This window comes from Falco biarmicus, chromosome 11, assembly GCF_023638135.1.
Source record: "Falco biarmicus isolate bFalBia1 chromosome 11, bFalBia1.pri, whole genome shotgun sequence".
In the NCBI taxonomy this organism is placed as follows: Eukaryota; Metazoa; Chordata; class Aves; order Falconiformes; family Falconidae; genus Falco; species Falco biarmicus.
The window spans coordinates 37,722,301-37,736,570 of NC_079298.1; the positions used below are offsets into that span (position 1 = coordinate 37,722,301).

The following is a 14,270-nucleotide window of genomic DNA, read 5'->3' on the forward strand; positions in this document are numbered from 1 at the left end:
AAACTAAACCCAAACAACAACAATGGCAAATTTCAGAACCGTGGCTCTCTGCCGCTGTCACTCCTCTAGCACAAGCAAAAGCAGAAACCAGAGCATGGATAGGGAGCTCTTCGAAGCGTTACTAATGGTGCTCGTTGTATCTGAAGCTCCCTCTTTCAGACAAGGTCTTAGAAGCTTTCAGGTATTTTGATATTTGCTTGCCTCTAATTTTAAGGGACAAACAAATCCTTTTTTTATTCCCTCTCTCCTGATGGGCCTTGCAAGGCATCGGGACTGTCACAGGACAGCGCAGCAGGAGCTCAAGAGCACTTGGCTCCCAGGCTCACAGACTGGTGGCAGAAGGGAATTCCACATGGGCTGCATGAGGAAAGGTGCCCATCACTCCACCGACTAGTGCCCCACACCCTGACAAAAAACTGACCATTCAAATTACATGATAAAAGGGAAATAAAAATGAATGAAAGCCACTTGGTTGTTCTTTGGGACTGCAGATCCTGACATACAAGGATGAAAATTTAAAAGCTTATTTTGTGGCTACAATGTAAATCTTTCGTCCTATTATTTATTCATAAATCATTCATTAATTTCTCTTCAAGCACAATCATTGCAGAAAACAATAGTAATGCATACGAAGCCTTCAGCTGCATCCCCTTTCCTCAGCCGCAGGCTCGCTGGGCTCCTCCTTCTCTGGCGCCAGAGGGGTTTGCTTGGATACACGCCCCCTGCCCTCACAGAGCTGCCCATCTCCTACGGGCACAGCTCTTCCCAGACAGACGACAAGAACACGTTTCATTTTAAAGCACTTGGCTGAAGTTCCCATGAGCCTCCCCAGGGCTGAGCCAAGCCCCCTCCTCAGAAGCCTTCCCCACACCCACTCAACACTGCGGCATGTCCAAGGCAACACGTTTCTCCCACCAGAGAAGGCATGGCCGATTTCTACATACATACTGCTCCCCAGAAACTCCAGGCTCTTTTTGCGTTCCTCCATGCTCCTGCAGCTTCTGCTGCTGAGAGGTGGCTGTGTTTGGTGCACAGGTCACTGCCACCTGGAAGCTCCCTCTGGACCTTCCCACTACCTGTGTGGTGGGTGCTGGTGGTGCGGCATCGCTCGCAGCCTCTTGGGGTGACTCTGTCCCTGCTTAGGGCAGTGGAAGTTACACTGGACCATGAAGCTGCTGTGAAAATGTAAGAGCCCAACACTGCCAGTGTTGGAAGTCCTCAGCACGGCGGCTCCTGGAGTGCCTCCACCTTCCGACAGTCTTGTGGAAGTCAGCAGCATGTGCTGGCATCAGGGGCCACCTCCGTGGGCAGGTGAGCAGACCCGAGACAACACTAGGGGAACAAGAAGTGCCGAGGAGGGAGGGGGAAAGCAAGACGGACAAGGCATGGAGGGCAGAGAAGACAAACACAAGACAGGGAGATAACGCAGAGGCCTCTGCCAGAAATCAGTGCTTAGACTTCCCTGGGGGTTTGGAGGTAACTGCATCCCCAGTTCAGAGCTCATCCCTATAACAAAGTCCATTTATACTTAAATAAGCCAATTTTATGAATGTCAACTTGTTTTTTTCTGGTCTTATCTCTCAAGATTCCCTACATTGATATTTTCCACTGGTCTAACATAAGCTCTGAAAGATGCTGGTTTTCCCTGCCTAACGCATCAACTATTTCTGAAGAAAAAACACATTTCTTATTGTTTACATGCAGGATAAAGTATGTCATTACTAAGCTGCAGTTAAGTTACTCTCTATTAAATTACACTTGTACACATTGTAATAATTTATAGGCAATGCAAGTCTGGATTCAATTTTTATTTCCCTTCATTTGAATACATTAATATTCTTCTATTTCTTTGGTACACAGCATTCTGTTTTCCCACAGTGCTGAATCCTTCAGAAGCATAAAACATAAGTAGTCACATTACTGGAGGGGGGATAAATGCTACTCATACACATTCAAAAATCACAAGTCTTTGCAGAGAAAGAAAAAAATAACACAGTTTAGCAGAGTAAGAGATTCATAAGAAAATGTAGCCAAGAAAACAAAAAGAGGTGCTCAACTTTCAAAGGGTGGGAAAGGCCTCATAAAAATAACTTTGCTTATGTATAAAATCAACTGCCATATAGCAGACCTGAAAAAAAAATGGTTCTTCGCATGTAGAGAGTCCCTTTCCTCGTAGGTCCCAACAGTATTTCACCTAGGTGAATCCCCCCTTCATGGACACGGGGAGAGGGGAAACAAAACCTATCCAGCCCGAGTGGCTTTGGTGAAAGCTACTGAGTAGTTCTGGGAGTGCAGAACAAGAACGGAAAATAAACTGGTTTCATCTCCTACCTTGTGCAGTATCCAACATGCACCGCAGGGCCAGGTCATCCACAGGACCCTGCCCTTCCAGCTACAGCTGAAGGCAGAGCTGGAGTGAAGGCAGGAGGCAGCTGCCGAGACCTGCCCTGGCCACCCTGCCGTGGGCGACAGAGCTGTCCTCTGTGCCCCTCCCTGGGGCCCAGCCCCAGCTCAGAAGATGCCTTTTGCCTGGTGAGCCACACTGGCGTGCTGCCACAGCTAAAGCATCACTGTCTCCAAGGTGATGACTTTTGAAACCTGCTAACCAGCTCCAGGTCCTAATCTTTACACAAATACACTTGATCAGAATAAACACTAATGGAAACTCCAACAAGACACGTGTGTGAAGGAAATGTAGAACGCATCAGACGCTGAAGTACTAACAAAGTACAGTGTCTGGGTAGTAACTTACACTGTGCAAAGATCTAGAGCTTGGTGTACATACTGGATAAATTAAAATCATATGAAAACATATTTTAATTATAAGACACTAATTACAAAATATGAGCCCCTAAACCACTGCTGGACTGCCTTTCTGAAAGTACAGACAGGAAAGGTTATAGAGCAAATAAACACTTCACTTGAAGAACTATAACTCAAAACAGAATTCTCCCACTTAAAAATGTTGTACAATCTACAGAACCCACAAATCTAATAAGTGAACAGGAGGATTTCAATTTAGTTTTTAGAATAAAAGATGATTTACAAAGAAAACCTAAACATTAACCCAAGCACAGAAATAAGTTGTGCACACCAAGGGTGAGTGCAGAAATAACCTTTGGAGAAGAGGGAATTTATAGCTCCTGCAGAATCCTCTCTCCAGTTTTGGGTTTGTACTTGACATTTTGAGTGCATCACTTTGGGACATAGCCATTGCACTGAGGCAGCGCATAAAGCAAATAGAGAATTGCCTGTTTTTTTATCTATAGGACAGCAATGAAGATGGTAATAGAGAGGAACCTTTAAAAACTGTGCACCACACCAGAAAATGTGCAATTCTTACTGGTGACCCTCTGGGACATTTCAGTACATTAAGGAATATTCAGGTGTCTTTGGTGTCAACAGCAAACACTGAAGTAGCTAGGGGACTTTATTGGAGCTATAAAGAATGTTTTCCAGAGGGGTTTAGATTTATACACTGAATTCTCCCCTCTCATACTGCTCAACTATCAAGGGAGCACAAAGCTCATTTTTCAGTGTGTTAGATCCATAGGAATGCTGGTATTCTTGGTTATCTTTAATAGGATACTGCTCCATGCCACAAAACCTGTGGCAAAAAACTTCTTAGTGTTCTCAACAAACTGTATTTTGTGATTTTGAATTCAAAAGAAAATTCCACACCTTTTCATGAAGTGATCTACGTAGTACATGTGACACAAAAACATCAGCTAATGACAAGGAGACTTTTACCACATCCTGTATCTGAAACCTGAGGATGAGATTAAACGGCACCTTACTTGCATGAAAACCTATTCACAGTGCGTTTGGGAGGAACATAGCACGCACTTCCCTGAAAAACTGTATGGAACCCCCATCTCGCTCAAGGCAAAACTGGAATTTAATGGAATCCTTATGTTAACTCATGGCATTCCTAGCCCTAAGCCCACCGAAAGCAGTATAAGCTTTTTAAGGTGGGAGTGATGTTTTGGGTGGGGTATTTTTGCAAAGAAAATGGTCAAGCTAAAGAGAGGAAAAGGGAATGAATCAGCCCTGGGGTGTTTCAGTGGCAGGGACGAAACCCAGGTTTTGAATCCTTGTGCTGTTCCCTCCATCTGAGCAGAGCTGCACTAAGTTCTGGAGTTCAGTGTAGAGAGCAAAAACCAGCAACTCACCTGCCAGTGCTGGGGAGAGGAGGTACTAGCACGGGAAGAAAGAAGTGCATGCCTCCTGCTGCTGGAAAGGGCAATAAGGACAGCCAGGCACAGACTTCCCAGGCGCAGCCCCCATTCCCACTGGAGGTCCTCGGGACCCATGACACCATTGCAAGTACGGCGGCACAGCTGAGGAGGGAACCGTGCCTGCCCTAAAGGCAGCCCCTCTTCAGTGGCAACGGCTGCTGTACGTACAGTAAACATCCTGTTCCTCTGCAGCCTGCAAGCTCAGGGAATAAAGTTAAGCCATAAAAAGGTTTTGTTGTTCATGAAAAATTCATGACATGAGGGACAACTCCTCAGACCAACCTGGCCAGTCTTCAGCCCGCAACTCTGGCCTGCAGCCACGAGCGTGGCAGCAGTGATGTGCTGCACCAGGCTTCCCCCACTGGTGGCCAGGGCTCCCAGGCCACCACAGAGGAGGCAACGGGGCCTGGGGACAACCTCTAAGCTCTTGGATGAGCTACCAAGGCTTCCTGTAGAGGTGTTTTCTGTATTGTAACCCCAGAGGACATCTGATTCTGCGTTTTGCCCAGCCAGTTTTTAAATGGCATCTAACTCATACTGCAACCAGCTCAGGGAACTTATTAGACAGCTGTGCCCTGGACTTGGTTGAAAATTGTAGCACAGCTGGAGCCTCACCTGATTTGAATGCATTCATGCAATGTTAGTCAACTATCTCAGGGAAAATGGCAAAACCCAAAACTATTTACTCACACGTAAATCTGAGGCTTTTTTTTTCTATTTTTTTGTGGGGGAGTGAATTTTTCTGAGATCTGTTGCCTACTAAAGCAGTTATGTGCAAGTAACCTCTACACAAAAAGAAAGCATACACAAGGAAAGGTACACAACATTATATATCTCATAATCTGAAGTCCAACGTTCAAAATGATTAATCAAAAAGTTTCAAGTCCTTGCTACCCTCCATATAATTCAACGTGTATTTAAATTCTTCTGGTGTCATCTCTCCCCACTAAGTCTTGTTCAGATTGCCACAGGAATTTATTGCAAATTTTGCAGAGCTTTTGACCTGTATCATCTTATTAAACTTTTATGAAAAATCAATGGAGTTCAATCATGTTATGAGCTGTTCTTCACACACGTCAGTGGCAAATGGAGAGGTCTATTTATCCCAAAGCCTAGAGTGAAGATGCTGAATTGGATACAAGTCTTTGATCATATGTCCATGGTGCTGATGAACCTAAAGATTTAAGAAAATAAAAGATATGCAAATTTGGAGAAAAATATGAGACTGAGAATTTGGAATCAACATTTTTGAAGGAGGGTGGGTTACAATTACGTAAATGTAAATTAAGTAATTGCATCAAAAAATATTTCAAATAGACGCCCTAGGGAGCTATGTTTTGATTCAAGGGGGAATAGGCAGCTTGATCACATAATGATGTCAATAGTATTAATTGAAGAAAGAGAAAAGAAGATAGAAGCGTACTTCCTCCTTTTCTTTCTTACTACAGTCATTTTTTTACAGCATGAGCAGGGTAATGAGTTGCTGGTGCCCTTGTCTGGGCCAGTGAACTCCAAGGAATGTGTCTCCCCCGGCACACACTGCAGTTCTAGTTGTGAGCAGGAGTGCTGGATAGTCCAGGTACCTCAGGAAAGACCTAACAGGAGGAGTGAGAGACCTGATACGCTGAGGATACGATGAACACACCCCCCCAGACCACCTGACATCACCTGTGCCTGCCTGGCAAGGGCTGCAAACACCAGCATCTGCAGGGGTGTGAGAAAAATAAATGAATAAATGGATTGCCTCTTAGTATGAACTGTCACACCTTGAATATGGACTGTGGGCTGCAAGGCTGCTGTTGCTGGCTTACTGCTTTTTTACCCATTTTATGAGCACACAAACAGGACGAGCAGTTCAACACCACACTGCAGTTGCAGACACTGAAATAACTAGGAACACAATTCTGCAGAAACTCTCCTGAGGAAGTTTCATTACTCTAAACTCCAGTATATTGAATAACCAATGCACAACACATTAAGCTTTAAGAGAAAAGATAGTGTCTCATTTGTTCTATTTCTCTATTTTTCTTATTGTTTTTTTATTTATTTTTCTTTATTGTTTTGTTTTTAATTTCTGTGAGTAAGCAGTATTGGTATCCTGCTGGCTTCCTGCTAGCCGCAAGAGAAGGAAGGGGAATTTTTGCAGTAATTTAAAAATACACTGGAAGTATGGAAAAATTAAGAATTCGGGGGGGTGGGGAAGAAAAAAAAAGAAACTAAACCAAGGCAAAGCAAACCAACAAAATTAGCCTTTATCTAATAATCAAAGTAGATGAGAATTCTACAAAGAAGAGGCTGGTAAAACTGGGTCCTTAGTAACAATATGCCTGTGATATTTCAAAGCAAAACTGTGAACATAGCTTGCTTTGTTTGCCTTGGTTTTGTTTTCTTGGATTTTAAAGCAAATTTTTGAGTGGTCTCCAGAAAGCCATCACAAGGTGTACAAAAGTGAGATTACTATTCATATTTCTCAACTAGAGGCATAATTCAATAGTCCATTGCAAATAGAAGAGAAATGTTTTGAAACTGATGACATTCTTTCTGTTTATCATCTTACCAAATCCACAGGCTATTTGTTTTTATGCCAGCCATTTTTTTCCAGGAAAAGGCAGCCAATATGCTTCTTGTAGGCATCTTGCTATAAATAAAAGAAAAAAAAATTAGTGAAAACCATAATAGTAAAACAGACACTATGTTTTAAAATTTTCAGAGACACAAATATATTTCACACAAACTCTTTCACCTCCTAAATAAAGGAAGGCATTAGGCTCAGACTGATATTAGTTACGTTAACTATAACAACTGGAAAAGCTTTTTACATGTGTTATGCATTTAATTAGAGCCTGAGCCCTTTCATGCTACAAGCATACCTTAGCAGAGACTTGCAGGTTTACCCAGCTAGAATGGATGAGGATCAATAGGCCAGCTTCGACCAGTAACAAGTCTGAACCTAAGGAGCTTCATGCACAGCAATGCATTTTTGCTAAATTAATCTGCAGTCTTGTACTTTTTACCTTGGCTGCCTTTGCTGTAGGAAACCGAAGTCACACTACAATATATTGCAAAAAGGAACTAGGACCAGGGCTTAATCTTAACAAATGTTGAGTTCATTTTGTTGCTGTGTCCTCTGAAGGGAATGCTGTTTTGCTGTCTTCAGCCTTGATTACTGTGGGGAAAAGCCCTAAATGGGATATTCTTTTGGCCTGATAGACAAAACATGTGTGTTGATGCATCTCACAATGTGAACATGGTCATCAAGGGAATTGCTGCTTAACCATTCTAAAGTTAACTTGGGTACTGCAGAATGTTTCCATGATCTTACGTGTACTGAAAAGACAATTGAGGAAAAAAGGTTTAAAATGCTATTTTCTGCAATTTACATCAAGTACTTCTATAACGTAAGAAGCACACAATAAATGACGACAAAAATAGAAAATTATGGTCAAACAATACTCACTTTACTCAAGATATAAATACCTTCATCAGCTGTTATCTAACAAAATTTATCAAGACAACAGGGAATGTCTGGAAAGAGACTCTGACCACCCTTTTGACTTCAAATAACATAGAAAATAAACTTGATTGCATTTAATGGTTAGTTTAACATCCATTAAAACCAAATTTCCAAGCCTCAGCTCTGCTCTGTCATTAAATATAATCATCCCTTGGGAGAAAAGGAATTCATTCAGTTGTGTATATGAATGATATTTTCTGTAATGACTTTTCCAAAGCTGACTTGTGGCTCGGGGTGGTTTGTTTGGGTTTTTGGTTTGCATTGAGTTTTCTTTTTGTTGGGGAGGGAGTGAGGGAGTTTTGAATGAAGACAAAGTTCAGAACACAGGTATCAGGTGTGAATCTTTGGTACTTAAGTTTATGTGATGAGTGGCTGAGTCCACCTCAGAGTTGGGACTGGAAAAAACAGGGGCTTCAGACATGTCTCAGTCTTACACAAAATTACAGAAATCATCAAAGTTGCTCAGTTTCAGTCTGTAAAATGAGGGCAACAAGATTTTCCTGCCTTATAGCGGTATCACTATATTATAATCCATTAATCCTTGGCAAGTATTTTAATACCATACAGATAAAAACCATATTCATAAGCAAAGATAGCGCTACCAAGTTTAACAGAGTTATTCACAGGCTAGGAATAAGTGAGCAAAGGAAGAACTTCTTAATTTTCATTATAGATGTTTAGATATTTTTGTCAGTCTTTATCAGTATGTCACAGGTTACATTCTTTTATAGTGTAAAGGGCAAAAGGGACATTAATTTCAAAACTAGGCCAAGTGACCCCAGCTGAAGACCCTGTCCAATCCTGCTCCTACTGAGTATGAGGAAAATAGGACTCCTCCTAATTCTGTCAAATTTGCAGAAAAGCTGCAAAATACTCTTTCTTTTTCCCCTTGCAATTATGCTGGTTGAACTTTTTTTTTTTTTAATACACTTATTCTGCTCATGCCATATATGTTATTTTATGGGAAAGTATACTGTTAGATTAATAAAATCCCTTCCAGCTTCAGTGTGGTGCTTCTTTATGAATCAGTGTAGCATGTGTTAAAGATCTAAGTTCTAATTACTGTAAAGCAACAAGAGATGGAGGGAGGAATATGTAGTTCATTGTCAGTCATTTTATCAAATAGCATCCACATTTAGTTGGAAGTAAGGACTAATTAGCAATCTCCTTCCTCAGTAACTACTCTCCTTTAGCTTTTAAGCCAGGCCTGTAGGTAATTAACAGAAACTCTTTGGTACCTATAAGACAGACCATTACATTTAGTAAAACCTTAGCTTTAAAGAAGGGCACGACTTAGCCAATGCCGAGGAACTCTGACAGGGCTAACCTGGATATAATCAAAATTATTTCTCATTGTGCTCCAATTTAAGGGGAAAGGACAAAACACGGTGAACTGTCAAGTTTGCTTAGTTTTCAGTTCACTTCACTGGATGGGGGGATTAAAAAAAAAAAAGACAACTACTTAAGAGCTACACTGCTGAACAACAAAAAAATCATAACAGTCTCTGTCTGTGGAGGAATTTCATAAACATTCCAAGCAAACCACTCTGCTAAAAATGTCCCTTTATAGTGAAATCATGTTTAATTAATCTTATGACAGATGGAAAAATGTACATGTGTAATATACAAAAAGCTTATTTTTAAATGACTAGACCAGGTTTTAATTGCTGATAACCTCAGGTCAGATATACAATAGGCCAGGCCTCAGTGAAGCTGTAAACTTGGCATCAGTTCTCTACATTCAGGCATGGTCTGATCAGATTTTGTTTTGCAGAGGTCATTTAATTAGTAGTATCAGTAACTCTTACTACCTTAACATTATCTTCCTTTAGCTAATTATACCATTTTGCATGTGCGAAGTAAAACAGGAATTAACAAAATTCCAATGGCTTACTTAAATGACAAATAACAAGCCATTTTAAGAAGAAATCTCCTAGGGAGTGCGGAAAAACCTGCAGCTGAAGGCGAGCGAGTCAGGATGTGTAACTCTGCACAGGCATAAACAGGAAACGGAGCAGCTTGCGTTTGGATTGACAATCTGGCTCCAAATGGCTCATCTACAGCGGGCACAATGCTTGACCCCTGTCAAACATGAGAACCATGGTTTTGCAAGAGTTCTCTGTTCCCAGTACCTCTCGGGGCTCCCTTACGTAAAGTAAAATCTTTCTCTCTCATTCTGCATGGTCAAGAAAAGTCTTGCTTTGCAAAATACTTAAAGTTAATGATGTCACCTTTATTGTAAAACATTTCCTTATGCATCTACTTCCTATAGTTTTGGCAATAAACCCCCTGGAATGGTAACATCAGAGATTAATCATTTTTTAATGCAGAAAAATATTCAGTTCTTTTATTGTCATGTTCCAGTATAACATGGGAACTAGCTCAACCTTCTAGAAAAGACGTCTCAAGTGCTACGCCCATCTGTGTCACCAGGGGTTTCACCCTACTTCTTCTATATATTTAATATGTTTCTGATGCACGGACCTTGTAAGAACTAAATACTGTGCAAGCTGGTTATGCAAAAGCTTACCTTGGTGTTTCTAGAGTGTGTGTCCTGCAATCAAAGTGCACCATAATGCCAGGAGACTACCTCCGTGCAGAGCAGTGCCGTACACTTGCTGGGTTCAAGGATTCAGGAGACAGGGAAATGACAGAAAAGCTCAGGACAATAAGGTGAATTATAGATCTTCCATGACAGAGATGTATCAGACCCTTTCCATTACGTTCCACAGATAAAGTTGCCTGTAAGGAGCCATTTCATCTGTGAAAACGATGTGGGCGTTGCAGAACTCAAAGGAAATTACCAGCAGTAACTTTATGCCTAAGGTTATTTGCCAAGCCAAGGGTTTGGTCTTTGTACAGCAGACACAGCACTAAGGAAAGGAGACTTAGCCTTGCAACAAAAAAATAATAGTGAGAAAAGCTTGAAAAACTTGAGCTTGCTCTGGTTCTCTGCAGCATTGGGGGCTGGGGGGGGGGGGGGGGGGGGGCATGGTGCAGAACACCACAAACAGGATTTTCACATCAATAGCCTAAAGTTAAATATTTTATTAAAGCTTAGAATGAAATGGCACTGACTTGAAAAAGTTATGCATACCAAATCTGGACCTGGGAACCTCACGCTCAAAGCTTCTGAAAATAGAAATTGGTCTTGTATGCAATGTAACAATTATCAGCTAGAACACACCAGAAAAATGCACTATTTGCCACATCACCTTCACAACTAATAGAGAAACCAGATATTAAAGTTTAATGTTTATATCTTACACTATGGTCACGTATTGTTGTCTGAAAGGAAAATGGTTTTGTAAAGCATTTCATTTTATTACACGTACCACTGTTTTTTAAGCTTTTAAAAATACCAGAGAAGATTGGAACAGCTTCAGTTGTTCATTCATACATTTACAGAGGCAGTTAAAATCACACTTACAAAAGTAACAGATCACATCATATTTCTCAATACTAAAATAAGTCTTGTAATATTCAAATTCTTGTATTCAACATTGTAATTAACATGCTTGCAGAGAAACAACTATTTGTAAACAAGCAGAAACATTTGTTTATTAGGTATTATAAAATAACCATCCTTTTTAAATATTAATAGCTTATTAAATAAACCTGAATTCAGAATTATAATTTCCCTATCCACTTTGTAAATGCACTAACTTTGAGAATTACAAATCTTCTCCGCGGTATAAAGATCTTAAAAAGAGTAACACTAGCATACTCCAAATAGACCTTCAGAACATGTCCCCAGCAGCCCTGTTTTGATGCTGCAGAGCCCAGTTTATTCAAAACCTCTAAAGTGTGACAGGAGTTCTCTCTCAGAGGACATACGCACATTTTTGTCCATTTTGTGAGAGTTAGTGCTATCACTAACAAGAAGCTAAATGACATATGCTGGGATAAATACAATTGGTATAAACAAATCATGAACATCAGTATTAGATTCTTGCGGTTTAAAAATGTTTTTCAAGCACCCTTTTTTTAATATTGTATTATTTATACCATGGTGACCAGCAACAGCTAGGTCTACAGGGCACAAACGAAAGAAAAAAGCCCTTACCTGAAAAGGCTAATGACCAATTCAATCTTCTCTAAGATCTTAACAACATGATGTTTGCGGGGAGGAGGGAGGGCAGGTTAAGTTTAATCTTAAAATGAATTGAAATAACAGTTCATTTGTGTTTTGGAAACAAATATTCTGCAGATGGATAACAGCTTGCATGTGAACTTTCACTCACATATTTGAAATAATATCTCTCAGTTCTTTAAATCAGTACAATTTAGGGTTTTTTTAGTGCTTCAAGCACTTTTGGGTGTTCTTGCAAGAATGATATACTATTAACCAGAAGCCATGGTTGCAAAACACAGCATTCTTTTGGAAAGGTTTTCTCACTCACAGTCTTCCTAAGAAATTCATTGCAGCTTCAGGAAGAACAATAGACTGAACTAAGCTTGTGTCCCACAAATTAATTTATTTTAACAAGTAGAAGGCAGGGATCTAGACTTTCAGTAAAGCAGACACCAAGAACAAAGGTCAGAAGAAGGAGATGCAAAATGTCCATTTGTCACTTACACTTCTTAATCACTAATAAGACAGCAGTAGATATCTCAGTGTCTTTCAGGGAAGAAAGCAAACTATGGCACCCACAAACATACCCACGGGACAGCCAGCAGGCACTGGTGGCACTCTGCTACCACAGTGAGACAGTCCAGTGCAGCAGCAATCGGCTCAGTGCCCGTGCAGTGCACGCTCAGCGCGTGGGGCGGTGGGAGGTGTTGGAAGGAGGCTACACTGGGGGAAAAGCAAAGGGAAATTAGATGGGACAATCAATTGCAGTATTTGAAAGCATGTGATTAGCATACAATGACCTATTTCCTATTTTTTTTTAAAAAAGGTTCAGTGGCATGTATTTCAGGCATATTCAGAATGTTATTTTAACACATAAGCAACAATAGTTCAGAAATCTCTGATATGAACTGAGGATGGAGCTAAGCACCCCAGCAGTGACACAATATAAACTTCAGCACATGAAATACTGGAAGTTGATGTAAACAGCTTTTAATAGCAGTGAACATTTGTTCGCTTTGTTTAGACCATCTGGATGTTCCATTGTGTTCAGTTCAACACCGACTGCCATCGGGTGACAGTTGATATATGTTAAGTACAAGCAAAGTGCCTCAGCCCACTCCAGGGACCCCGAGAACTTTTCAGCGTTTTGTGGAATATGCTGTCAGACCGCAGCACAGCTGCCTGCATCCTTAATGGCGCTGGGCCAAGTCCTCTAGCTTTTTTTAAAAAAAAAAAAAAAATATCAAAGCAGAGTTTTGCTTTTACTGTTTGAAAGGTTAGGAAAACTATGCCAAAGTTCTTCCAGGCAGCTTGGAGAGCATCAGCTGACAGGAATGATTTTCAATACAGAGCAAAGAATAAAGAGAACCACTAGTCCTGAGAGATTCCAGGTTTCACTCATTTTACATGCAATGTGGCTAAGAGCCATTTGAAAGCAAAAAAAGGTTACTAACAAACACAATGATGTAATTGTTCTGAAGAAAAGATAGGAAATCAACAGTTAGAAGTACAGAGATTTTTCCATGCCCAACCAATATTATAATACCTTATATGCTGTCTACATTTTGGCTAGTTGGTGATGCATCCTCTGCAGGCAATTAAAGCTGGGTTTCAGGCACATTGGCCATTTCGTGTTTAATCACTGACTGTGAAATGATTTGACTCCTGAAATTAAAGGAACTATGTAAAAGAAAATGATTGTTATTATTGCTACTATTCTGCAGAAAAAGCAGCAATCTGAAAGCTTATTTGGATGCATTCAGGTACCAAAAAAAAAAAAGTATTTTTAATTTTAGGGTACAAAGCTGAAATAGTTTCCTCAGCCTTCCTTTAGGATGTTGATCATGTAGCACAAAACTGTTTCTCTACCTCCCGAAGTATTACAATTTTAAATACCATATGATACATCTGGAATGTCAGCAAAAATCTTAATGTCTTTTTTTTTTTTTTAATTTCAAATTAACTGGAACAAGTATTGAATAACATGGGAAAATACACCCTAGGTGCTCACAGCATATGAACATCCCTTCCTTTGCTTTCAGTTATACCTGTTAGATTATTTAATCTCTTTTGTCACTGGCTTTTTCCTGCAAAGTTTAGCTCTTATAAGTTTGACTCTTAGAAGCTGTTGCAGTAACCTATCCAAGAAGGTAGCACACAAGCAGCAACACTCCAGGGTTTCTCACATTATACCTCAGCTCTGACAGGGGCTGAGCCCATGTATTAGTTTCCATTCCACTCTGTTTAACAGGCTCACACGAAGGCTATTCCAAAGAGTACTGGGTGATACTAGCTGTTACAGTCGTATCCACATTAAACCATCCTGGGAGAATCAATCTTTCTTCATCCACTTTGAAGCTACCAAGCAAACATTATGTACATGGCAATTTCAGTCACTGTTTGGAAATAACCGACTCTTCCTTTTTTTCAGTCTAACTCAAGA

The 14,270-nt window shown here is 40.5% G+C and overlaps 1 long non-coding RNA gene across 1 annotated transcript; it reads right to left on the reverse strand.

Moving 5' to 3' along the window:
- Window positions 1-1,828: 1,828 nt before the first annotated feature.
- On the reverse strand, window positions 1,829-11,901 carry LOC130156980 (uncharacterized). The gene is made up of 3 exons (XR_008824662.1): window positions 11,819-11,901; window positions 6,796-6,876; window positions 1,829-5,412 (listed from the first exon to the last, which is right to left on the reverse strand). It is a non-coding gene; the product is annotated as an uncharacterized LOC130156980 (long non-coding RNA).
- Between the last annotated feature and the right edge of the window lie 2,369 nt (window positions 11,902-14,270).